The 24,966-nt window shown below is 38.1% G+C and overlaps 1 protein-coding gene and 1 non-coding gene across 2 annotated transcripts in view; one reads left to right on the top strand and one right to left on the bottom strand.

The window, feature by feature from the left end:
• LOC136825092 (uncharacterized) overlaps positions 1-24,966 on the bottom strand; it is a 467,192-nt gene that overhangs the window by 432,801 nt on the left and 9,425 nt on the right. The gene's annotated exons all lie outside the window — the stretch shown is intronic.
• On the top strand, positions 1,705-1,824 carry LOC136825541 (5S ribosomal RNA). The gene has a single exon (XR_010849366.1). It is a non-coding gene; the product is annotated as a 5S ribosomal RNA (ribosomal RNA).

Raw genomic sequence — 24,966 nt, 5'->3', positions numbered from 1 at the left:
CGCTTTCGCGAGTTCAAAGTAGCACGGTAAACGTTAAAGATGCCATAATTTACTCAGGTCGGTATCAAACATTAGTTTTAGTCAGGGTGAGGAGATAACCTACCATAATTTTAGTTAAAACGACGAGAATAGGTTTTATCTCGCCGAGACTGATTTAAATCTACCTGCCTAACGTAGGCGAGCCAAATTCTAGTACTCGTAGGCTAAGTGGGAGTTGAGACTTCCCAAGTAGGTAGCCTATTTAACAATATATTGACTGGGGGGCCTTTCTGTCAAGCATGCTTCGTCTCCCAGTCGTGCTCACCGTCGCTGGATCGCCATCATGACGCTCTGCTGCAGCGTGACGCTCCGCTGCAGCTATCCTGGACGCTGCTCAGTTGGGGCGCCCTCTGCTGCCCGTGACGCGCTCGGCTGACCGCCAGCGTGACGCTCCGCAAGCAGCTATCCTGGACGCTTCTGTAGCTGCCTCGTCAGGGCGCTCCTCTCGCTGCCGTGCAGGACGCTCGGCTGACCGCCATCGTGACGCTCCGCAAGCAGCTATCCTGGACGCTTCTGTAGCTGCTCGTCAGGACGCTCTCTGCGCTGCCGTGCTGGGACGCTCGGCTGGACCGCCAGCGTGACGCTCGCAAGCAGCTATCCTGGACTCTTCTGTAGCTGCTCGTCAGGACGCTCTCTCGCTGCCGTGCAGGACCTTCGGCTGGACCACCAGCGTGGCGCTCCGCAAGCAGCTATCCTGGACTCTTCTGTAGCTGCTCGTCAGGACGCTCTCTCGCTGCCGTGCAGACGCCGCTGGACCGCCATCGTGACGCTCCCGAAAGCAGCTATCCTGGACGCTTCTGTAGCTGCTCGTCAGGACGCTCCTCTCGCTGCCGTGCAGGACGCTCGGATGGACTCTCGGGAGGACGCCTCTTTGGTTGCTCGAAGTGACGCTTCAGAGCAATCAAAGTCTGCGGGGAAGCGTAGATCCCATCTGCGTGTTGGACCGCAAGGCCTTCGTTTCTCCCATTGAAGAGGGAGAAGTCTCTTGTGAGTCGGAGCCTGCAGTCCTTGAGCAGCCTCCCCCTTCCTCGTCTACGGACTACCAGGTGTTAGCCGGCCTTTCTTAAGGACTTGTTTGGCGACAAGTTTCAAACCCTCGTCCACTCTCTCTCCTCCTTCGCAGTTTGCTTCGTCCTAGACGAGGAGAGCGCCGGGGTTTGTCAAGATGACTTCGTCTCTGGCGACAAAGAAGGCCTTCAAGAAGGTTAACACCTGGATGGAGGAAGGAAGACCCAAGGCAAGACTTCTTTTGCCCTGCCTCCGTCCAAGCTGAGCGGCAAGGCAGGTATGTGGTAAGAGACCGGGGAGGACGTCGGCTCAAGAGTTCCTTCGTTGTCCCAGGGAGACTTCGCTAGCTTGGTCGACGCGCCTAGAAGGTCCCTCCTCCTGTCGGCTGCCAAAGTGTCCTGGACTATGTCGGAGACGGATCACCATTTGAAAGGACTGTTTCGAACCATGGAGGTCTTTTTTCCTGGACTGGTGTTTGGGGGCTCTAGCGTCAGGATTAGAGTCCCGACTCGATCTGCCTGGGGGAGCTGTCCAGCGTGTTGAACTGCATGGACAAGGCAGTCAGGGATGGCTCGGAGGAACTGGCTTCCCTCTTTTGTACGGGCCTCTTGAAGAAGAGGGCCTTGTACTGTAACTTTACAGCCTATGGCCCTACCAGCCAACGGCCATACCACGTTGAAAGCACCGCTTCTCGTGCGATCAGCGGAAGTTAAACAACGTTGGGTCTGGTCAGTACTTGGATGGGTGACCGCCTGGGAACACCAGATGCCTTTGGCGTCATACTTTTGCAAAGTCAGTTTCTCCGTCAGAGGGCTTTGCTGTTCTCCCGTTTTCGAGCCATCTCTTCCCCCAGTCCTTGTTCAGGATCTCTCCTCCAGCTTGAAGGGAGGCCACTCAAGACCTCTTGGCCCACTCGTCAAGACGCCCGGCAGTCCCTTTGATGTCGTTGTCGGGTCAGACCTCCAGGAAGTAGAAGCCCTTTCGTGGAGGAGCTTCTTCCTCGAGATCTTCTCCCGAGGTAGAGAGGTCTTTTCAGAGGCGGAGTCCCCGCCTAAACCTTGGGGCAGGAAGTGATTTGCAGCGCCTCCAGACACCTGTAGGAGCCAGGCTTCTTTCGTTTGCGAGAGCCTGGAGAGCAAGAGGGCAGACACCTGGTCCCTTGAAGTTATCGAGAGAGGATACAAGATCCCCTTTCTCGACTCACCACTTCTGTGCACGTCGCCCAGGGATCTGTCGTCCTCATTCCATCAAGAGAAGCAACAGATCCTTTTCGAGCTATTAGAGCAAATGCTCGAGAAAGAGCTGTGGAGCAAGTCCTGGAGCTGGACTCCCCAGGATTCTACAACCGACTGTTCCTAGTTCGAAGCAGTCGGGAGGATTGAGACCAGTCCTGATGTCAGTAGACTGAACCGCTTCATGGTGAAGGAGAAGTTCACGATGGAGACGTCCCAGTCTGTTTTAGGAGCATTAAGACCAGGAGATTCGATGGTCGCTCTGGACTTACAGGACGCTTACTTTCACGTTCCCATACATCCCCATTCGAGGAAGTATTTGAGGTTTGTACTAGGGGGACGAGTGTTTCAATGCAGAGCTCTTTGCTTCGGGCTAAGCACAGCTCCCCATGATCTTCACGTTTATCATGAGAAATGTGGCGAGATGGCTTCACTTGGCGGGTATTCGTATCTGCTTTACCTGGCGATTGGCTCATCCGAGCCTCTTCACAGTCAAGGTGTCTGGAGGACCTGAATGCGAATTTAGAGTTGACAAAGTCCCTAGGACTTCTAGTGAACGAAGAAAAGTCCCATCTGATCCCGACGCAGTCCATCGTCTATCTGGGGATTCAGATGGATTCAGTGGCTTTTCAAGCTTTTCCATCCCAGGAACGTCAGTAGCAATGCTTAGAAAAAGTCTCATCCTTCCTAGGGAAGGAAATATGCTCAGTGAGGGAATGGATGAGTTTGCTGGGGACCATTTCCTCTCTGGAGAAGTTTGTTTCCTGGGAAGACTTCATCTCAGGCCGCTCCAGTTTTTCCTGGCGGAAAACTGAATAGACAAGGAGAATCTAGAGAGACCCTGAAGATCTCTCCCGTTTTTTCAAGATTCACCTGAGGTAGTGGCTCGACCCCTCGAGGTTGGCAGAAGGGGTTTCTCTATGCCTTCAGAGCCCCGACCTGGTGTTGTTTTCCCTACGCTCCCAGGGAGGGATGGGGAGCAACACTAGGGGGAGAAAGTGTCAGGCACCTGGAGAGGGGAACAGGTGTCCTGGCACATCAATCTCAAAGGAATTAGGGGCGATCCTGCTGGCCTTCAATCCTTCGAGAGCCAAGTGTCAGGCCGAGTCGTACAAGTAAATTCAGACAACTCCACAGCCCTGGCATACCTCAAGAAACAGGGAGGAACTCGTTCCCGGTCCCTGTTCGCCCTGGCGAAGGAGATCCTGCTTTGGGCCCATGCGCGGGGGATCACGATCCTTGCGAGGTTCGTTGCAGGAGTGGAGAATATCGCAGCGGACCTTCTCGGTGGACAGCGGCAGCTTCTACCGACCGAGTGGACCCTTCACGAGGAAGTATGTCAGGAGCTGTGGAGGTTATGGGGACGTCCCTTGGTAGATCTGCTCAGGCAGCCCCATTTCGAAAGGTACCTCAAAACTTCCCCGCTCTGAGTCTAACTGCATTCAGACTATCAGCCGACAACAAGGATCTTCACGATCTCTTGAGATCCTTTGAGACTGTCAAGGTACCTCATTCCAGGACGCCTCCCTGGAACCTGGATGTCGTCCTAAATTTTTTTATGTCAAATACCTTCGAGCCTCTTTCTTCGGCGTCTCAAGAATGTGACAAGGAAGGTTTTTTTCCTAACTGCTCTGGCTACGGCGAAGAGAGTTAGTGAACTTCAGGCTATCAATAATCATGTAGGTTTTAGAGGCCATAATGCAGTATGTTCTCTAAGCCGTATGTTCTTGCTAAAACGAGAACCCGTCTACCCCTTGGCCCAGGACCTTCGAGATTAAGGGTATGACGGAAATTCTCGGACATGAACCAGAAAGAGTCATGTGTCCTGTCAGGGATCTCAAATTTTATTTGCAGAAGATGGAAAGTCGAGGTCCTTCGGACAGTCTGTGGTGCTCTGTCAAGAGGCCGGATTTGCCTCTTTCTAAGAATGCACTGGCGTTCTTTTTAGAAGCACCATTTTAGACGCACTTTCCGGACGTTCAAGACAGTGACTTGAGTCTTTTTTGAAGTTAAGGCTCACAAAGTTAGAGCCATTGCAACCTCGGTGGCTTTCCAGAAGAACATGTCCCTTTGCGATCTTCTGGGTACCACCTTCTGGCTGGATGCAATTCGGTTAGTTATGCTTCACATTACTTGCGGGACGTGAAGACGACATACGAAGACTGCTATTCGCTAGGACCATACGTTTCCGCACTCCAGATCGGCCCCATAAGTACACTTCTAGGCCTGGACCTCTGTCGGACTCCCAGGACCAGGGGAGAGGGCAAGTCGAAAGCCACAGGAGGGTTACGGGGCTCCCCCGATCTGGCGTCCCTTCGGCAGGACCTGTTGTCGCTTCTGCAGACACAGTGTTGCGGGCAGGGAGCGATACTCATCCTATCCTTTAGAGGTTAGGAAGTATATTTTAATCTTGATTTTGTTTTTTTTTTTACGTCAGATCGGTCCCATAACGCTTCTAGGCCTGGACCTCTGTCGGACTCCCAGGACCAGGGAGAGGGCATGTCGAAAGCCGCAAGAGGGTTACGGGGGCTTCCCCCGATCTGGCGTCCCTTCGGCAGGACCTGTTGACGCTCTAGGTCAGGTGGTTGGTCGTTGCTCCTTTTGCCCTCACAGTATGGCCTTATGATCTAGTCCCATTGTGGTCACGCCCCCGTGGACAGATCATCTAGAACTCACCAGCTATATAGGTCACTACCTTGCTGGAGACTCTAGTAAAGCAGAAGCAGGCTTGGGTGACAGTAATCACGAAGTCAGCTATGCTAACATAGGCCTGGACCTCTGTCGGACTCCCAGGACCAGGAGAGGGCATGTCGAAAGCTGTAAGTTGGTTACGGGACTTCCCACCGATCTGGCGTCCTTAGCCGGCAGGTCCTGTTGATGCTCGGTCAGGTGGTTGGTCGTTGCTCCTTTTGCTCTCACAGTATGGTCTTATGATCTAGTCCCATTGTGGTCATGCCCCGTGGACAGATCATCTAGAACTCACCAGCTATATAGGTCACTACCTTGCTGGAGACTGTAGTAAAGCAGAAGCAGGCTTGGGTGACTGTAATCACAAAGTCAGCTATGCTAACAAGTAAGGAACCAAGGCGTCAATCGCCTACATATATTTGTTTCCTAAATCCTATTCTGTCTCTTCCCACCTCCAATGGTGGGATTCAGCTATATATATATCTGACAGGTAAGTTGCATGAACAAAATGATATTTTAATGATAAAATAAAGTTTGTTCATACTTACCTGGCAGATATATATAATCATAGTGCCCTCCCCTCCTCCCCTCAGGAGACAGTGGCACTAGAAAATCTGAATAGAAAATGGGAATGGTTCCTGATACCCGCCTCCCAGCGGCGGGAATGGGTATTAACCACCTGGCCCCACTGTGTGTGCCGAGTTTTTTTGGAATTCTGTCGGACTTCGGAGAATACAGCTATATATATATCTGCCAGGTAAGTATGAACAAACTTTATTTTATCATTAAAATATCATATTTTTAAAATATTGTCCAGATAAAATGTTAATAAACTAACCCCATCGTTTGGAATTATCATAGTTTGAGCACTACCTGTGTTAAATTGTGACTATATATATCTGTTTAAGATATTGTATCTGCATATATACTTATATTATATATATATAACATAAATATTTTTAATATATATGTTACAACAAAAACATTATCAGATAACCCCTCTTGTGTTGGGACCTAATTTTTTTCTTTGCCAAATTGGAAGGGCCACTTTGCCTATCTTTGATAAAATGACAGTTATTCACCAACCAATGCTTGTTACATATTTATTCTGTGTGCCTGTTAAATAATTATTAAATTTTCTTGCAATTATATGTTACTTAATCTGAGAAGAAGGAAAACAAATAGACTTAATGTGAGAAGAAGGAATGAGGAAGTGAAAATCAGATGAAGTTGATCATGACTGGATGACAGACTGACCAAAATAGAAAAATAGTACCCTAGTGTGTACATAGGTGTATTTGAGTGGAACGGATGCTGTCAAATTTTGAGATAAGGTGCTTAGAAAGACCAGTCCTGTATGTATACCATACATGTATACCTGTGTGTATAATGTATGTATATATTTTATTATCATGTATACTGAGAGGTGGAAGTAGAAATCCATTATTCAAAGACTGAATATCTTATTAGTTGTAACCTTTTTAGGACCCAAAACCATATATATACAAGGGAAATCAGAGATTGCCAGGAGTTGCCTTTGTTTGAATTCAAAGACAGCAGTTAAACACTCTCTCTCTCTCTCTCTCTCTCTCTCTCTCTTCTCTCTCTAAATTCTCTGAGTCTTTCTCTCTCTGGTCTCTCTCTCTCATTGTTCAGAACTTGTCTTAAGGTTGGTATATAAAGTATTGGTTATCCTCCTTCCACAAAAACATAAGTTTTGTCAAATGATTTGTTTCTGGAAATTGTATATACATTTTGTAAAAATGATCTAAGGCATTTATATTGTGCAAGCATTTGAAAATGTGATTTACTATTCTCTGTTGAAGAAGCAGTATGATTCTTTCTTGATATATTTTGTAATTTGTTATTGTGATAGAGAATTATTATTTTGATAAGAGGTGATAATATCTCTTATAGTGAGTTTAATGTGTCTTGCTGCTAACTATATTTTACTAAGTGCAAATAATTGTGACTTGGCAGTGTTGTTTTGAGGAAGTTTTTAGAAAGACGTGAGTTTAGTTTTTTTTTAAAGTGAAGGTAATCTTTTGAAAGGCTGACATAATTTTTAATCATATTTTGTCTTAGTGAAACTGCTGTTGGTATATTTCCATTTTTTTGCATATTTCATTCTTGTGTGTTTATGTTTTCTGGCGGTTTCACACAAGTTGAAATGTTTGGTATTTCACAATATTACCCAAAGATTTGTGTTGGTGTAAATTTGCATTATTGAGATGTCAGCATACTTATTTTTGAGATTTCAGTGAGTCCCTGTATTGATTCCCATTTAATAATTTATTAGTTAACACTCAGGCTAATTGCAGATGTTCAGATTTATATCTAAAGCTTGGTGAAAGTTAATGGTTTGAATTTTTTACTTAATTAAAGTAATTCCATGATAAAGTTTTGTGACTTAATTTTGGTTAAGAAATACGTAATCTTACACTGTTGTCAAGTAATAGTGAATCTTTTGAGATTGTGAACTCTGCTTATAACTTTTGAACTTAGAAATAAATTTGTTTGTTTAAAGTTTTAAAAAGCACAGTGTTTCATTCTGACCACCAGTGATTGGAAAAAAAGTTAAGAGGAACTTTTAGTTTTACAAGACCACTGAGCTGATTAACAGCTCTCATGGGGGTGCCCCCTTTAGACTTATTTTGTGGCTAAGAGCCATTTTGGTTAACAAGCCAAGGGACCTACAGCGTGATGTGGAATGGAACCACATTATAGTGAGAAATGAATTTCTATCACCAGAAATAAATTCCTCTAACTCTTCATTAGCCATCGGAGACTGAACATCGGTTTGTTTTGAGTGGTAGCAAACAACTCTACCATGTTATGAGTAGACATATTTTGTGTGTGTGTACAAGCTAGTGATAATCTGTTTGTTCATAGACTTATCTAGGTGAAATAGAACTGGGAAACAGTTATAGTATTTGTTGAGTGATGCCCTTTTTCCCCTAGTCTGTTTATAGCTTATCAGTTGTTAGGTCACCCATAAGAAGTTGATAAATTTAGATTGAATTTTCAATGTTTCCAAGTTTTAAGGGATCATTTGTACCTTCAGTCTTAATATTTTTGTTAAGGTTTCAAGTATCTGGCTGAAGTGAGGTAATTTTTTTTGGTCTTATTATTTGTGTAATGAGAATTTACTTGATCACTTCATGACAATATCTTTATATATATATATATATATATATATATATATATATATATATATATATATATATATATATATATATATATATATATATATATATATATACAATATGAACATTGGTTCTGATTTCTAATTTCGTTCCAGAAATCCTTGTGTTAGATTGATTTTTGTCGTAATTCTGAGTTAATTTCTCCCATAAGAAATAACTGAAAATGGATTAATCCATTTCTGACCACCAGTCATTTACCCAACCTTGCCTTTTATACAAAACTTTACACAAATTACAATTAAATAGGTTCAGAGTTGAATAATTTACCGTATCAATAGAAGCATTTTACATTTTTAAATGCATACTGTATCAAAAAAGTTGGCCTATGACCAATGCGGCAGTACACCGATGATATACATAAAGAGAAATAATAGGCTAGGCTAAGTAACTTTTAGGCACTGCCAGAATGTACTTTTAACAGGTACACATGAAAACATTGTTAGTAATGATAACATTGAAAAAAACAAGCCATATTATCACATGAAATTAATAATACAGAATTTATAAACCAATTACTGTATGGAAAAAATGTTATCATAAAACAGAAAAATTTCGAAATTACGTCGGAACTCGGCATTACCTGTGGCAGATATAAACAAACCAGAGCGTTAGGCCTGGTGGAAATCTCTGTTTAATTACATAAACATTCTGAATGTTTATGTAATTAGTACCGTTGACTGACCACTAGTAAGTAGCAATCGTTGTGGTTTGTTAATATTCTGTAACAGGAATTCCCGAGTTACAAAATTAACTTACGGAAATTTTTCTTAATTTTATGATAACAGACATACAGAAATTTTTGGTTTATAAATACTGTATTATTAACGGCATTTAAACGCCGAGCCTCTATTTACAAAAACGTTTCCCGTATCATGGCGTTAGGTGAGTTAGTGAAGCGGAAAAAAGTTTTTTTTCAAAAATCACAGCACGCTTAGTTTCTAAGATTAAGAGTTCATTTTGGCTCCTTTTTTTGTCATTGCCTGAAGTTTAGTATGCAACCATCAGAAATGAAAAAATATCATTATCATATATAAATATTGGAATGTATGACAGCGAAAAAAACTCGTATATAATTGTATACAAATCGCTGTAAGCACAACGGTTAAAGCTAATGAGTTAATTTTTTAGTTATATTGTACACTAAATTGCGATGATTTTGGTATATAACAAACTGTAAAACGATCAAAAGCAACACAGAAAAATATTATCACAATATGATGCCTGAATTCGTTAACACACTGACGTAAAAAATGTTTTTTAAAAATTTCACCATAAATCGAAATATTGTGCTAGAGACTTCCCGTTTGTTGAAAAATTAAGCTAATTGATTGAATATTACTAGACTGTAAATGTTTTAATTTACAATTGCAGTTTTTGACCATTTGGTCGAGTTAAAGTTGACCGAAAGTCGAATTTTTTCTATTTATCGTGATTTTTATATGAAAATATTTCAAAACTGATAAAAGCTACAACCATGAGTTATTTTCTGTTGTATTGTACTTTGAAATTGCGCACATTTTCGTATATAAAACTTTATGTAACGACTAATATAAAACGGTGCAAATATTACGACAAATTGACGAAAGAATTTCTGAGATGTTCGCCGAGTTAGATTACATGATTTTAAGGAAAATGTTTAAAAAAAATTCACCATAAATCGAAATATTGTGCTAGAGACTTCCAATTTATTGCCAAATGAAGGTAAACGATTGAATATTACTAGAATGTAAGAGTTTTAGCTTACAATTTTTTTTGACCATTTCGGTCGAGTTAAAGTTGACCGAAGGTTGAAATTTTTGGCAGTTATCGTGATTTATGTGAAAATATTTCAAAAGTGATAAAAGCTACAACCATGAGCTATCTTCTGTTGTATTCTAAATGAAATTATGGCACATTTTCATATGTAAAAGTTTATGTAACGACTAATGTAAAACGATGCAAACATTACGACAACATGACTAAAGAATTTCTGAGATGTTCGCCGAGTTAATTGGCGCATGAGACGTAAGTAAAAAGTTTTTTTTTTCAGAAATTCACCATAAATCGAAATATTGTGCTAGAGACTTCCAGTTTGTTGCAAAATGAAGGTACGTGGTTGAATATTACTAGAATGTAAGAGTTTTAGCTTATAATTGCGTTTTTTTACCATTTTTGGTCGTGTTAAAGTTGACTGAAGCTTAAAATTTTGCCAGTTATCGTGATTTATATGAAAATAGTTCAAAACTGATAAAAGCTACAACCATGAGTTATTTTCTGTTGTATTCTACATGAAATTGCGCACATTTCCATATATAAAACTTTATGTAACGACTAATATAAAACAGTGCAAACATTACGACAACGTGACGAAAAAGAATTTCTGGCGAGTTGGCAGGACGTAAGAAAAGTTTTTTCAAAAATTCACCATAAATTGAAATATTGTGCTAGAGACTTCAATTGGTTGCAAACTGAAGGTAAATGATTGAATATTACTAGAATGTAAGAGTTTTAGCTTACAATTGCGTTTTACCATTTCGGTCGAGTCAAAGTTGACCAAAGGTTGAAATTTTGGCAGTTATCGTGATTTATATGAAAATATTTCAAAACATAAAAGTTACAACCATGAGTTATTTTCAGTTGTATTGTACAGGGTGAAATTGTCCACATTTTCTGGATTTAAAACTTTATGTATTTTTGCCTAATATAGAACAGTGCAAAAATTACGACAAAATTGTTGTTAATTTCATGAAATTTTTGGAAGGAGGTGTGCGTAAGAAAAAAATTTTTTCAAAAATTCACCATAAATCGAAATATTGTGCTAGAGACTTCAATTTGTTGCAAAATGAAGGTAAATGATTGAATATTACTAGAATGTAAGATTTTAGCATCAATTTTCCATTTTCGACCATTTCGGTCGAGTCAAAGGATGATATAAGGTTGAAATTTTTTGTAGTCGACAGGAGAACTCCACTTGGAACCCAACAGACACTTTCCATTCGACTTGTATGATGCGTTTTAGGCGTTTAAGGTTAATTTCATGTGATAATATGGCTTGTTTTTGAACAGAAAGAGATAAGCAGCATGTGTAGGCTTTAAATGCTTTTAAATAAGCATGGGAAGCTGTACCAACAACGCCAACTGGAGACCGCTGCCCTCTTTTTCTACAAACATCATATGATTCATCGGGTCGGATTCAGTTTGTTGTTTGAACTCCGAATTAAAATTTACTCAATTTTCAATGTTGAAATCCGATTATTTGAGTTCTAGTACATTCCATTCTTAGCAAGGTTCTACTGTGTGTATATATATATATATATATATATAATATATATATATATATATATATATATATATATACATATTGATAGGAGTATGTTGCCACACATTATATTAGCTGAACAACTTTGGCTGCTTAATAAAACTACTGAATGACACTGAATGACATTATTTAAAGTCCGTCAAGGAAAGATCTCTCTCTCTACTCTCTCTGAAGTCTCTCTCTCTCTCTCTCTTCTCTCTCTCTCTCTCTCTCTCTCTCTCACACACACCCATTCAGTTTTATAGAATTCAACAACCTAAGGCTGTGTATTCACAATCAAGTTTACCTGTCATTTCTTTTGTCAGTTTATCGAAACTGGAATTAAAATTATGTTTAGACAACAGTTCATTATCTGCAGACAGTCCACTCTCCAAACGGATGAACTGATGGCATTACCTAAATATCTTCCGATCGACTGACAGGTAATTGCACGTTTTAAAGGTTAGCATGAATTTTGTGACAGTTTGCTGCTATATTTCATCTGGGAAGTGATTCAATCTCGGATGCTCTGATCAAAATATTTTATTATGTACCGTATAGGCATTATTCATTTCACTGTCAGACCTTTCAGTGCTATTTATATGCTGTTATTATAAGTCCAAATCATACAGTAAAAATCTAAAACAATATTTCTATGTGGAACAGATAATTTAGTATAGCCTAAAGCCAATGATGTCTGTTTATGATGTGTTACTATAATAAAGTAAACTTCACTTCCAATTAAATGAAAAACTGAACCAACCCTCAGTTCTAATTTAAACTCATTCATTAGTATTGTATGAGAATAGTTGTCTTTTTTTAATAAGAAATATTTAGTCTATTTTTTATGAACTTTTTTTACTTCTTTCCTATTATTAAATGATTGCTGCAAGAATTATTCTGCCCCCTCATCATATTAAAAATAGTTGCAAATGTACTTTCCTATTTGCTCTAACTTCTGCTCATGATACCTATTTTGTATATTGGTGTTAGGATTTTAACATAAATTATCTTATCTTTACAATGACATCAAATACCTTAACATGAAAATTGTGTATAAATTTACAGCATCTATAAACTTGGTCATTTCTTATAATCACGGTATCTACAAGTCAATTACATATTATAGTTTCTAACTTGTTTGGCAGCCTTTATTTAAAAATCGCAGTAGCACTTCGATAGTTTAGTGTTATACAAGCCCTGGTAAATAACAGAATGTACTGGAAATGACTTGGCAGACAACCTCATTCTGTTTCTGTTGTGTTCTCAAGTAACAAAGTATTTGCTGTATTTAATTTGTTTACTTATTTTTGGTTATATGGCTATGGATTTCAGTGAAGTGTTATTATTTTTTGAGTAGCCTTCAAATTTTAATAGCCTTCAGGATCATTTTTTCTAGTTCTCTGGTTATCAATGTTGATTCAAGTTCACATATTTTGCTAATGTAGCAAAAGTTCAAAACCAGATTAATTAAATCTGCATATGATTGGACATACAATTTGCAGTAATGTAATGGGCAGAAATATAGTAGGGAGAAACTTGTGTTAAATGTAATGATTAGCAAGAGTAGAAGATACTTAATCTCAACTAGACAAATTTGAGAGGGATAGGAAATTTTAAACCCCCTCTAGAGCCTAGAAACAAGCTTGCCCTTAGCCTAGTGTTCAGTCCCTAGCCTAGGTTGAAGATAACTCTGCCATTGCTTCTTCCCCTCTTCCTAATTTTTCTCCTGTACAAGCCCTAGATACTTTTAATCAACCTCCCTCAACTGATGACCTGGCTCCTCTTTTCTGAACCCAATGCCATTGGCAGTCTAGAGTTACATTTCACAAGAAAATTATCCCACTAGTGAATACAGTGGTGGAGTTAGGTGTGTCACTGAAGGTGTTTCCTGGGAATTTGTATTCAATGGTGCCACTTCTGTCAAAGTGACAAGTGATAGTGTTGTGCAAATGGAGGTGGTGACTACTCGTCACGTCTGTTCTCCTAGACCTAAGGTCACTGTCCTGCTCAGAAAGTCCAGTGGAGACCGAGGGGCATGGCCCACAACTAGTTGCCCGCTCAGTCGAACCTGATGCATGTTTCCAGGTATTGGCAGACAGCCACTGGAAAGGCGTCTTGACAGGAGAAAGTGTTATCAATAATGGTGGAGGTGGCTTTCGTCCCACCGGTTCTCTAAACAAAGGTCCTTGTTGGTGCTCCCTAAACCTCTCTAAGACTTGTCAAGGAGGCAGGTGGGGTTTGCTACAGGTTGTTTCCCTCAGATCTTATTTTGATGAATATCCTTCAACAGACAACCGCTGAAAGGCGTCTTGGATGTGCACCAGTTGTCGTCCGACTCTCAAGACTCCAGCCTGGGCTTGGAAGTCTTGATTTCTAGAAAATTATGGTCATCCATCGAACCCCATTGCAAACATTATGACAATGTGACGAAAGAATTTATGGCATCTCAGAAAAAGTTTTTTAAAAATTCACCATAAATCGAAATATTGTGCTAGAGACTTCTCGTTTGTTGCAAAATGAAGGTAAATGATTGAATATTACTAGAATGTAAGAGTTTTAGCTAATTATAGCATTTTTTCAACCATGATCGGTCAGTCAAATTTGACTGAAGGTTGAAATTTTGGCACTTATGGTGATTTATACAAAAAATATGTCAAAATTTTGATAAAAGCTACAACCATGAGTTATTTTTGTTGTATTCTTATGAAATTGCACACATTTTGTTTTTATCAAAACTTAGGTGTAACGGCTAATAGAAAACTGCAGGGTTTCGACAAAGTCTTTTAAAGAATTTCTGAGATTTCGTTGAGCCTGACACTGTTCTTCCTTGGTTTACGTCAGTGTTCATTTTCTTTGTCCATGGATGTCTTGGCAAGATGTTTGGCGTCTTCACAAACAGAAACATAGTTGCATTTTGCTACAGAAGATGTTATGGAATTTTGTGAATATTTTTTTAGAATAAGTTGCATGGCAATGCAAGTTGTGGTGATTGTACATACATCAAGACAACAATGGTTGGAAAAACTGACGGAAATATTTTATGGTTGAAGTCGTCGCGTGCCCTTTAGAGAAAGAACTTGAGATGCTCTTGTTGTCTTGTCCACTCCGATGGACGACGAACAACACGAACATCACTCATGTGTTTGGAAGAGACAGTGTCAGCTCTTACAAGATTTTCAGCAGAGATTATGCTGGGCGGACGTAAGGAGAAAAGTGGTTTTAAAAAATTCACCATAAATCGTTATAAACTCTTGCCCACACGAATTGATCTCTCTGGCCTCTTCAGGCTCTTCTGTTTTAGGGTATGTCTTGCCAGTTTTTCGAAAACAGGCTACTGACCTTTGTGTGACAGACCTTTAAATGTCTTTAGACAAACCCTGAGGCTATACTTATAAGATTTTTGGGGCTTTTCTTTTCAAGGTATTGCTTTAATCTCCTTCCTACTCTGCCCTGCTCTCTCTCTCTCTTTTCTAAATCTTACGGATTTTTTTTTTTTTTTTTTTACATATGATCACCTTATCTATTTTGTCAGTACTTTAGATTGTTTGTATACATTTATCATTATTACACAATTAGATACTTAAAAGTATTTAATTAATGCTATAGAAATAGGTGATATATTTCTTGTTCATTTTCGAAATACGAATTAAAATAAACTCTTTGTCGCCTATATATTATCTATAACGAGGAGTGTGATCATCTTAAGTTTTAAAAGACTAATTTTTCCAATCAACCTTTTTTCTACACCACCGCTGAGGTAAAGTCAAAGGTTCGTTTTGTTTTAAGAAAGGTTTCTATAGGCCTAATCCTCTCATTTTTATATATAATTTATTCAGAAAAAACTAGACTCATCAGAGCTATCAGCTATGTTGATGACAAAACGTTCAACCAACTTTTCTACAGCCACATCTTGCCGGGCATCCTTTTTTGAATTTTCTCTATTTTGCTCGCTGCATTCTTCCAGTTTTCAGCACCTTGGCATTGTTTGGATCTTCTTGCACTAAAATTTTAAGGTCTGCCAGTTTGTTCGGTGTTTTTCGCCATATAAGACTTCACATTTTGAGAAGTTTGTAATTTTGATTGACCCAAGTTTGAGTCGAGATATGTAATTTTTAAAATGACTCCTTGAATTTATCATCATCTCTCTCAAAAATCTTGACAGGAGCTACAGTTACATCTTGCCTTTCCAAGAGAATTTGCGCCCATCAACCTTCTTAAAGCCATTTAGAGAGACAGGATCTGTCTGTATTGAATGTTTTATTTTCTCTGCCAAACTTACTGTTTTGCTTTATCCTAATATTTGTAACCAGCTTTTACCAATTTATTATTTAGTTAAGATGTTAAGAAATTTGGTATATGTAGAAACGAGCAAATGCCTCAGACATAATGCAATACGTGATGACCGTGATTCACCGAAACTGCATTTTTAGAGAAAAATCTAAGCTGCATTACCTGATGATTTAAACGCACGTGGATCCGTGTGTCAGAGTGTTTAAACACCACCAAAATGAGATCCCATATTGATAGAATTCTCTGATGCTTCTGTTTGTTTTCAATTTTCTTAATAAAACATTATCAATCGTGAACTTTTATGTAATAGACTTGATTTCTGTCGTAACGAAAAAGGTTTTATTTGATATCTGTAATGGGAGAAATGATTTTATAGGGGTGGTTGTTGTTATACATTTGGCATATATGCCTTACCAGCCTCCCCAGACAACCACGCCAGAGAGATCTATACATTTTAGAAAGAGTATAGAATTTTCAGTTTTTGTTATTTTTAGGTAAATGATTGAATATTACGTTTTGTCAAGAGTTTTATCTTTTATTGCATTTTTGTCCATTTCAGAGAAAACAGGCATGACAGAAGGTTGAAATTTTGGCACTTAACCATGATTTATTTGAAAATGTGTCAAAATTGATAAAAGTACAAGACATGAGTTATGTTTTTTGTTTTCTATGAAATTTATGATTTTTCATACATAAAACTTGAAGTAACCATGCTAGATACAAACAGTGAAATGTCTACAACAAAGTGCTAAAGAATTTCTGTGTTTTCAGCAGAGTTGTGCGGATTAAGGAAAATTTTTTTCAAAAGTTCACCTAAATCGAAGTATTTTTAGAGATTTGCTGTTTGTTGATAAAATGAAAAATGATTGAATATTACTAGATTTGAGTTTTAGCTTGTTTTTATTTTTACAAACCTTTTCTTTCGAGTGGATATACCTTGAGCAAAACCTTATAAATTTTGTCTGTTTATGGATTTATCAGCAAAACATGGTTCAAAGTTGCTGAAGTTTGGTACAAATGAGTAATTTTTTGTTGTATGAGTAGATAAAAGGGTGCACCCATTTGACTATATAATTCTGTATCTTAAAGCTGCTGTTGAAAACGGTGCAAAATTACTGGACTCTTCCTAAATGATTTTCTGAAGATTTTTTTTTGCTCTTTACTGATGCCTTCTTTTGGGATTAATGACTTTGGCTTTCCTATTGGCAGTGCGCAGTGATTCATGATTTGTAAACAAAACAACAGTTGATCCTGAACTCCCAGTTCATCCCTAAGGCGCGTGATTTAAAATTTTCACAAGGGAGGCCTGGGTTTTTCAGTGGATTTAAACTTTTGTAGTCAATGCTGATTGGTGTCCTGTCTAGTGGAAAGTGTTTGTTGAAGAAATGCGTCCAGTCGGCGTTTGGAGAGGTGCACCCCCACGGCTCACCCACCACCAGGACCACAGGTTGAGATGACCAGAGGCAGTATGGAATGGTAAATGGGTGTTTACCACAGCTAAGGAAGACGAGAACAGATGGGTTGGACAAGACCAGTCAATTTCTCTTATTTCTGGTATTACTATGCATTAATGTTTTGGATAGAATATCTATGTATCCTCTTCTCCATTCATCATGTTCTCCTGCTTTGCTGACTATCTGAGACACCTCAATGAGATAAACTGTTGCTGAAGGTCTTCTCTTAGTGAACTAGGGCTCTGTCCTCATTTTCTTTTATAGCATTTGGAATCTGAGCCCGCCCTCTTCCCCCTGACATTTGTCAAACAGAATGAGGTTCTGCTTTGTCAGTAATTTCTCCCAGTGACCCCTTGTTATAGGCTGCTGTTGTTGCTTCACGCTAAACTTTGAACATATCCTTCTTGACTTTTTCTTAGTGATCATGAGAAACTAGAGAGTTCTAAGTAATTAAGGGGTTGAAGAAGTGTAATTGTTATTGTCCTTTGTTTGTAATTTCTCTATCCTCATCCTCAAACAAAATCCTTTTTCCCATCTTCGAGACCAGAGAATGTTAGGCAATTGGGGATCTATTTTGAATAAATAAGGTATTTTTGAAAGATAGAAATTTTATTTTCAAATGAGGAAGACATTCAATGTGACCATGATTACATCAGCAAACAGGTGACCATGGTTTGATTGGTTCATTAAGCTTCCTCTCTCACTTGTTTGTTAATCTGTAGTTGCAAACATGGTCTTGATATTTAGTTCCATTTCTGATTTGTTCTAAGACAGGTTTCACTGACCAAGTGGCCTCCATCTTCAGGAATGGGTTTCAAAATGTAATAGTCTACATTCTCTGTAAAGTTCTAAGGTGAATTTTCAGGAGTTAGTGCCAGGTAATCAGGAAACTTCTTGTTAAAAGTTTTTCTGGGTTTTGCAGTATCTCAGTTTTGCCAGTTTGGGGCAATTATGCCAATAGAGTGTCCAAGGTTATGGATAGGTCAGACCTCATCTGCAAGCCATCAGAGTTCTAGTCTTCTCCATGATAGAATAGCCAGGAACCCTCTGTCCTTTCAATCTAAAAGGATTTGAAGTGAAAGGAGACAAAGGGGAGACAAGAGGAGGACACTTAGGCTGGAAATCTTATCTCAGTTGGGAGATGTCTTCAACTATTGGGTAATGTGGCAACATTATTGTGATTAGCCCTTTATTGACCTATCTTCTATGGGCCAATGCTTGCCCCCTCTCAGCTGATGTTTTTCAACGTTTTCTGTAGATCATCCTTCCACTTGTTTGTATTGTAAACTATTGTTCTTTTCTCAGAGGTAATAATTTAGTAATACAGTAAACCTCATAGATAGAGACTGATTTTGCTCCAAATTGTTTGAGACTTTTAAGAGAGACTTTTAGATATCCATCTATGAGGTCTTTTTATCTCCACTTTGTTTGGTGGTTACATGCATGGCAGAAAGCCCTGTGCTTCAGAATGTCAGCTGCCCCACACGTTTGGACTGAGTGTTCCTTTTTGGCTTCTGTGGAAGGCCCATTTGCACAGGATTTAGGTTTGTCATAAATTATGATCAAAATTGCATCAGGATTCAGGACCAGTTGCTCTGAATTTTGTCATGATTTGGGATTTGATAAACTGGGAGAGTTAGATACTTCTGCCTAAGGATCCTGAAAAAAGGTGAAGTGCAAGCTCTGAAAGGTGTTAGAATAGTTCCTTTCCCATCAAGAACAGTCAAAAATGAAAATTTTTGTGCAGAGGCCATGTGCAAAATTTTGTGGTGTCTGTCAGGCAGTTGGATTTCTAAAGGAAGAATGCAATACAGTCATACCTCAAATTACAATGAGGTTAGGTTCCGGAGCCCCTCGTGCAAGGTGAATTTTAGTGTAAGTTTGGCATGGTCTTTAAAAATGGTAATAAATGTTTATTTCCAGAGTTTAAGTACTAAATATGCTTAAAGTATTAAGCTAACTTTTAAATGAACTAAAGTTAGTGTAATTTTATTTAAAATTTAGCTTATTACCCTTAAAAAAGGAATACAGTAAATGGTTGACATAAAAATTGAGTACTGCACAGTTTCATAATAGCACATTTACAGTAGGTGCGTACGTATACTAATGTTACCGCTAATTCATGGGATGCCGTTTTCTTTGTCAGAGTAAAAGACGTTTTCTTTGCGTCACTAGGCAAAATGTCAGTCAACAAAAGTACAATTCCATAAAACATTGAAAACATGTACATAATGTTCGTAGAAGGTAGTACAGTACAGGTAAAATTCAATCAATTTTAAATTATATACTGTACAGGTAATGACGTACAGAGAATAATAAGTTGTAAACGTATGTTTGAGCGCTAATTACGAATGAATGAGAGAGAGAGAGAGAGAGAGAGAGAGAGAGAGAGAGAGAGAGAGAGAGAGAGAGAGAGATACTGTAATAAAGTAACTGTACTGCTTTTTGTATCGTATTTATGCGCAGATATATAAATACAAATTTTCCATTCTGATTTTACACCTAAAAACACGAAAACTTAAAAATAAACACACCCTCTACAGGGATATCATCTTTGAAAAATGCAGTAACTAAGGGTATCACATCTTGTAAAAGTACACCAACTGAACGTGCTGTAATTACATGCACATACAGATTGCACCAGCACTTTTCTCAGAGGTGAACAGAGTAATTTTCAAAGAATGACACTTATACAACTCTTAGTTGCATCTCTGATATTACATTAACCAATTCATTTTATCAAATGAACGCGACTGAACAACCTCATCTCAAGGTCATGTAAAGTCCTTGTGACAAAGACTTTGCAAATGGACATAATACTTGTATGATATTTATGTACAGAAATATAAATATAAATTTTCCATATCGATTTTACACTTAAAAGCATGAAAACTTATAAATGTACTTCAAACATTAAACAAGCATTTTCTGCAGGGGTATCACCTTTGAAAAGTGCAGTAACTTTGCAAATGGGTATTACATCTTGTAAAAGTACACTAACTGAATATGCTGAAATTACCTTTGCGTCATATTTATTCATGTACAGAAATAAAAATGATACATTTTCGATACAGATTTTACACATGAAAGCATGAAATGCATTTTTCATAGAGATTTTAAACATGAAAGCATGAAATGCATTTTCATAGAGATTTTGCACATTAAAACAAGAAATGCATTTTTCATACAGATTTTACACATAAAAGCTTGAAATGCATTTTTCATACAGATTTTACAAATAAAAGAATGAAATGCATTTTTCATACAGATTTTACACATAAAAGCATGAAAAACTTGTAAATTACTTCAAAAATTAAACACCCACTTCTGCAGGGTTTCTCGAGAATTTCGTGTGTCTGAAAAAAATCGTATGCCCATTAGTTAGGTTCCAGTGAAAAGTTCGTGTGTGTGTGTCGCAACTCGAATCGTGTAAGATCGAAGTATTACTGTGTATATATATATATATATATATATATATATATATATATATATATATATATATATATATATATATATATATATTATGACTTTTTATCACATCACCGTGATTCATATACAAGCATTAAGCTACAAACGCCTTAATATCCAATTTGCTTTGCCTCGAAATAATATATTTTCATATATGTTACCAAAGGGAATTTTAGTTGATAATAACCCGTCCTGTGGCTCGGAACCAACGGAAGACAAGAACTCAGGACTACAGTGGCGCCTTTACCCACACGGCCAGGCAGAGTGAATTGGATGTTAAAGGACGTTTATAGCTTAATGCTTGTATATGAATCACGGTGATGTGGTAAAAAGTCATAATATGGCTGCGTGCGACAAACGCACTACATGGTCAGCATGGCAGAGGTGGGTTGATACCAACTCTAAATACAAATACCTGAGTTCGACGGGATTTGTAGGTGGAGCCAGTATCAACTTATACCTCACTTGTTGGCCGCATGGTAAAGGCATCACTGTAGTCCTGAGTTCTTGTCTTTCATTGGTTCGAGCCCATGGGACACGAACTTATTATCAACTAAAATTCCCCTTTGTAACATATATGAAAATATATTATTTCGGAGGCAGAGCGGATTTTGATATTAAAGGACGTTTGTAGCTTAATGTTTGTATATGAATCACAGTGATGTGATAAAAATCATAATATGGGCTGCGTGCAGACAAACGCACTACATGGTCAGCATGGCAAAGGTGGGTTGATATCGACCCTCTAAATCACAAATACCTGAGTTCGCAGGGATTTTGTAGGTGGGAGCTGGTATCAACTTATACCTCACTTGTTGGTTGTGTGGGTAAAGGTGTCACTGTAGTTCTGAGTTCTTGTCTTTCATTGGTTCGAGCCCATGGGATGACGAACTTATTATCAACTAAAAAATTCTCCTTCGATTAACATATATGAAAATATATTATTGAGGGAGGGCAGAGCAAATTGGATATTAAAGGACGTTTTAGCTTAATGCTTGTATATGAATCACGGTGATGTGATAAAAGTCATAATATGGCTGTGCCGACAAACTACTACATGGTCAGCATGGCAGAGGTGGGTTGATATCGACTCTAAATACAAATACTGTACCTGAGTTCGGCAGGATTTGTAGGTGGAGCCGGTATCAACTTACACTTGTTGGCCGTGTGGGTACAGGCGTCACTGTAGTCCTGAGTTCTTGTCTTTTGTGGTGTTCGACCCACACGGGACTACCTAACTTATTATCAACTAAAAATTCCCCTTTGGTAACATATATGAAAATATATTTGAGGCATTTCTGATGAATATATATATATATATATATATATATATATATATATATATATATATATATATATATATATATTATAATTTTATAAGGGCTGCTTGCCAAGGACACACGTAACCAGTCAATTGAAACTACAAATTAACCTCAAAGACAGCCGTTTAAACACTCAAGGTCGCCAGTCGAGGGAAATTAACGTCAACACAAAAGAATAATAATGAATAAAGACTTTACGATAAACGTCACACGCCTTCGGACGTAGTCAATCTCTGCTCGTTAATATGGTATTAAAAACGCATCGGCTCTTCCGAACAATGGATTTGAGACACAAGGCTGCATAAAGAATTTGAAATGACTTGCTCAACCTTCCCTAATTCCTAATTACTTCACTGGAATAATTGAATGTCCTAAACCATAGAAATTATGATTAATCTAGACTTCGTGAAAGCGAAATGGGCTTGGGGTTTGTATGGTGGCAAAAGAATGAAACAAAGAAACATGAATATAGAAAAAGAGACTAGTAAATCAATGAAGTTTGAACCAAAATCAGACTTACCGTGGACAGTAGGTTGTTTGCGGCGCATACAATGGACAATCGGGAGTCTTGATAATAGCAGTCTTCACAATTCACTCCAATATATAAAGACGATAGGCAGAAGGTTGGAGGACCAAACGCTTTTCAGGTGTGTTCGCTTGACGAAGGCTGGATTCTTCTCTCTGCCCTCGTTGGGATCGCAACATTGGGGTGGGCCTCTTTACCCCCCTCAGGGTCTGAAACTTTGGTCAAAACAATTCGTCGACAAGTACAGGGAAAAGCTTAAGGCCACCTATCATAAGGTTGATTATGGAAATTTTTTCTATGGGGTTGAATCCCTAATGCTACCTATCCTGGCTACAAATGAACGTTAAAAGTTTGAACTGTCTACGCGACCCTGCTGGACAAAGACTTTTCCCTGTCTGATTAATATTACTACAAATAAATGCATAGTATATATATATATATTATATAAATATATATATATATATATATATCTATATATATCTATATATATCTATATATCTATATATATATATATATATATATATATATATATATATATATATATATATATATATATATATATATATATATATATATATATATATATATATATATATATATATATATATATATATATATATATATATATATATATATATATATATATAATATGCATATATATATATAATCAACATAATAAATGTGCATCTTTTCCATAGATCTTTTAAAAATATACTTTAATCAAAATCGTATCCAATAATACTGTATATATTGTATTCTTAAATTGCTCTTGTATAATAAATTGCAGTCATAGCTTAATCAGTGTTTTGTTTTGAAATCAGTTATGCAGCAAGTTTATTTTGCTGTATTTAACTCAGTTCAGAGCGTTTTTCTTGCTTCTAGTTAGCATAAACGAATCTCTAGATACTTTTATGTATTGAGGCAGGGTAATTATTCGTTATACAAAGTGTTTTCAAGTCGAAATTTAACTTAAATATGTCTTGTGAAATTATTTTAGCAATTTTTTTTTCCTTAATAGGTAATGTTGGCTGTTTATATGTTTGTTTTCACAAAAAAAATCAAGATCCATTCGCTATTTTCACTTGATTTCATTTTTCGAGCTTTACGTATTTATCTTTTATCGGGCGTAAAATAGCAGTAATATGTGTTCTTTCATGCCCAGTAGTTTTGTTAAAAGTACTTTCTCTCCAATTTTAATTACGGTAGAGTTTCATCCATGTTGCCGATGCACGATAATTTATAGTCATTAGCAGCTTGAACATTGTTTTCTCAGCTTCAGCTACAACTGCAGCTTAAATTTAGCAGTATATTTCCTTGCCGATCTTTTATCCATACCGAATAAGGGTATAATATAAAAATATATCAGTCCTGTTTACTTCACGTCGTTTTTACTATAACTGCGGTAATTGCTCACTACCATACGATGGTTGAAATACAAGCAAAAGTGCTGTTATCTTATTTGGTTGTAAGCAAAACAACAGTTTCTCATTCGGTTGTTTATGGCTGTACGCATTTATGCAAGAGTATAACGTTACTAACAGTACTTTTATCATTCACTTTTACCGTTTTAACTAGAAGATGGGTTAAAGAGATGGAGGAAAAGAAGTTGGTCTATTGCAGTTTGGTCTCTCCCTCTCTCTGCCTGATTGTACGCTGCTGCCTGTGCCCTCATGAAATTTAAAAATATTTTATAAATATTGTTGTATTGGTATTAATTGCTTACCCATCACAAAATCGAATTATCGTAACTCGAGCACTATCTGGGGGTACCTGAGTATTTTAATAGTTTTATCACAAAAGTGCATTTCGTCATGAAAATGATATGAAAATACAGTAATTAGTGAATATTTCTTGGTGAAAATACAGTGAATAAGCGAGTTTTCAGTGAATAATGCTTATATATGTTCCAGGAGAAATCCATAAATAGGTGTGTTCATTTAATCGTTAGACATAAATTGTTGGACCGCTGAATACTGGAGGGTTACTTTATATACATATAATTTCCCAAGAATCCCAGCCAACTGCTTCATTTACTGGTTGGAAAATATAGCAGTGCATTTTGGTCACTGCCTGACAAGGAAGGGGCCAAGGAAGAATAGGCCCTCCTCCCTTAAGCTTTTAATTTCTCTTTTCAACTTTCTATTTTTGGGAAGTATGACTCATGGAGACTTTATTTTTACAGAGACACGAAAGAGCTGAGAAGGGAGATTGAGGAAAAGGACAGCTGGCCTGCACCTGGGACTTAGTCATAGATGAAACCAAATCCCTTCTACCTGGAGGTATCCCTCCCTGCCCCGTGACCAACGTTATATAAGGGACTGGGACCATGAAACAACGAGACACACTGTAGGACATTCTGGGGAGACGCACATCGCTGGACGTATCTCCCTTCAGGGAGCATCACGAGCCTACCAGGGTCCTTATCTCAGGACCTCAGTATTTTTACCAGTGAA

This window comes from Macrobrachium rosenbergii, chromosome 37 (assembly GCF_040412425.1).
Source record: "Macrobrachium rosenbergii isolate ZJJX-2024 chromosome 37, ASM4041242v1, whole genome shotgun sequence".
NCBI classification, from domain to species: domain Eukaryota; kingdom Metazoa; phylum Arthropoda; class Malacostraca; order Decapoda; family Palaemonidae; genus Macrobrachium; species Macrobrachium rosenbergii.
The sequence above is the reverse complement of the archived record's forward strand: the minus strand, read 5'-3'. Positions and strand labels throughout refer to the sequence as shown.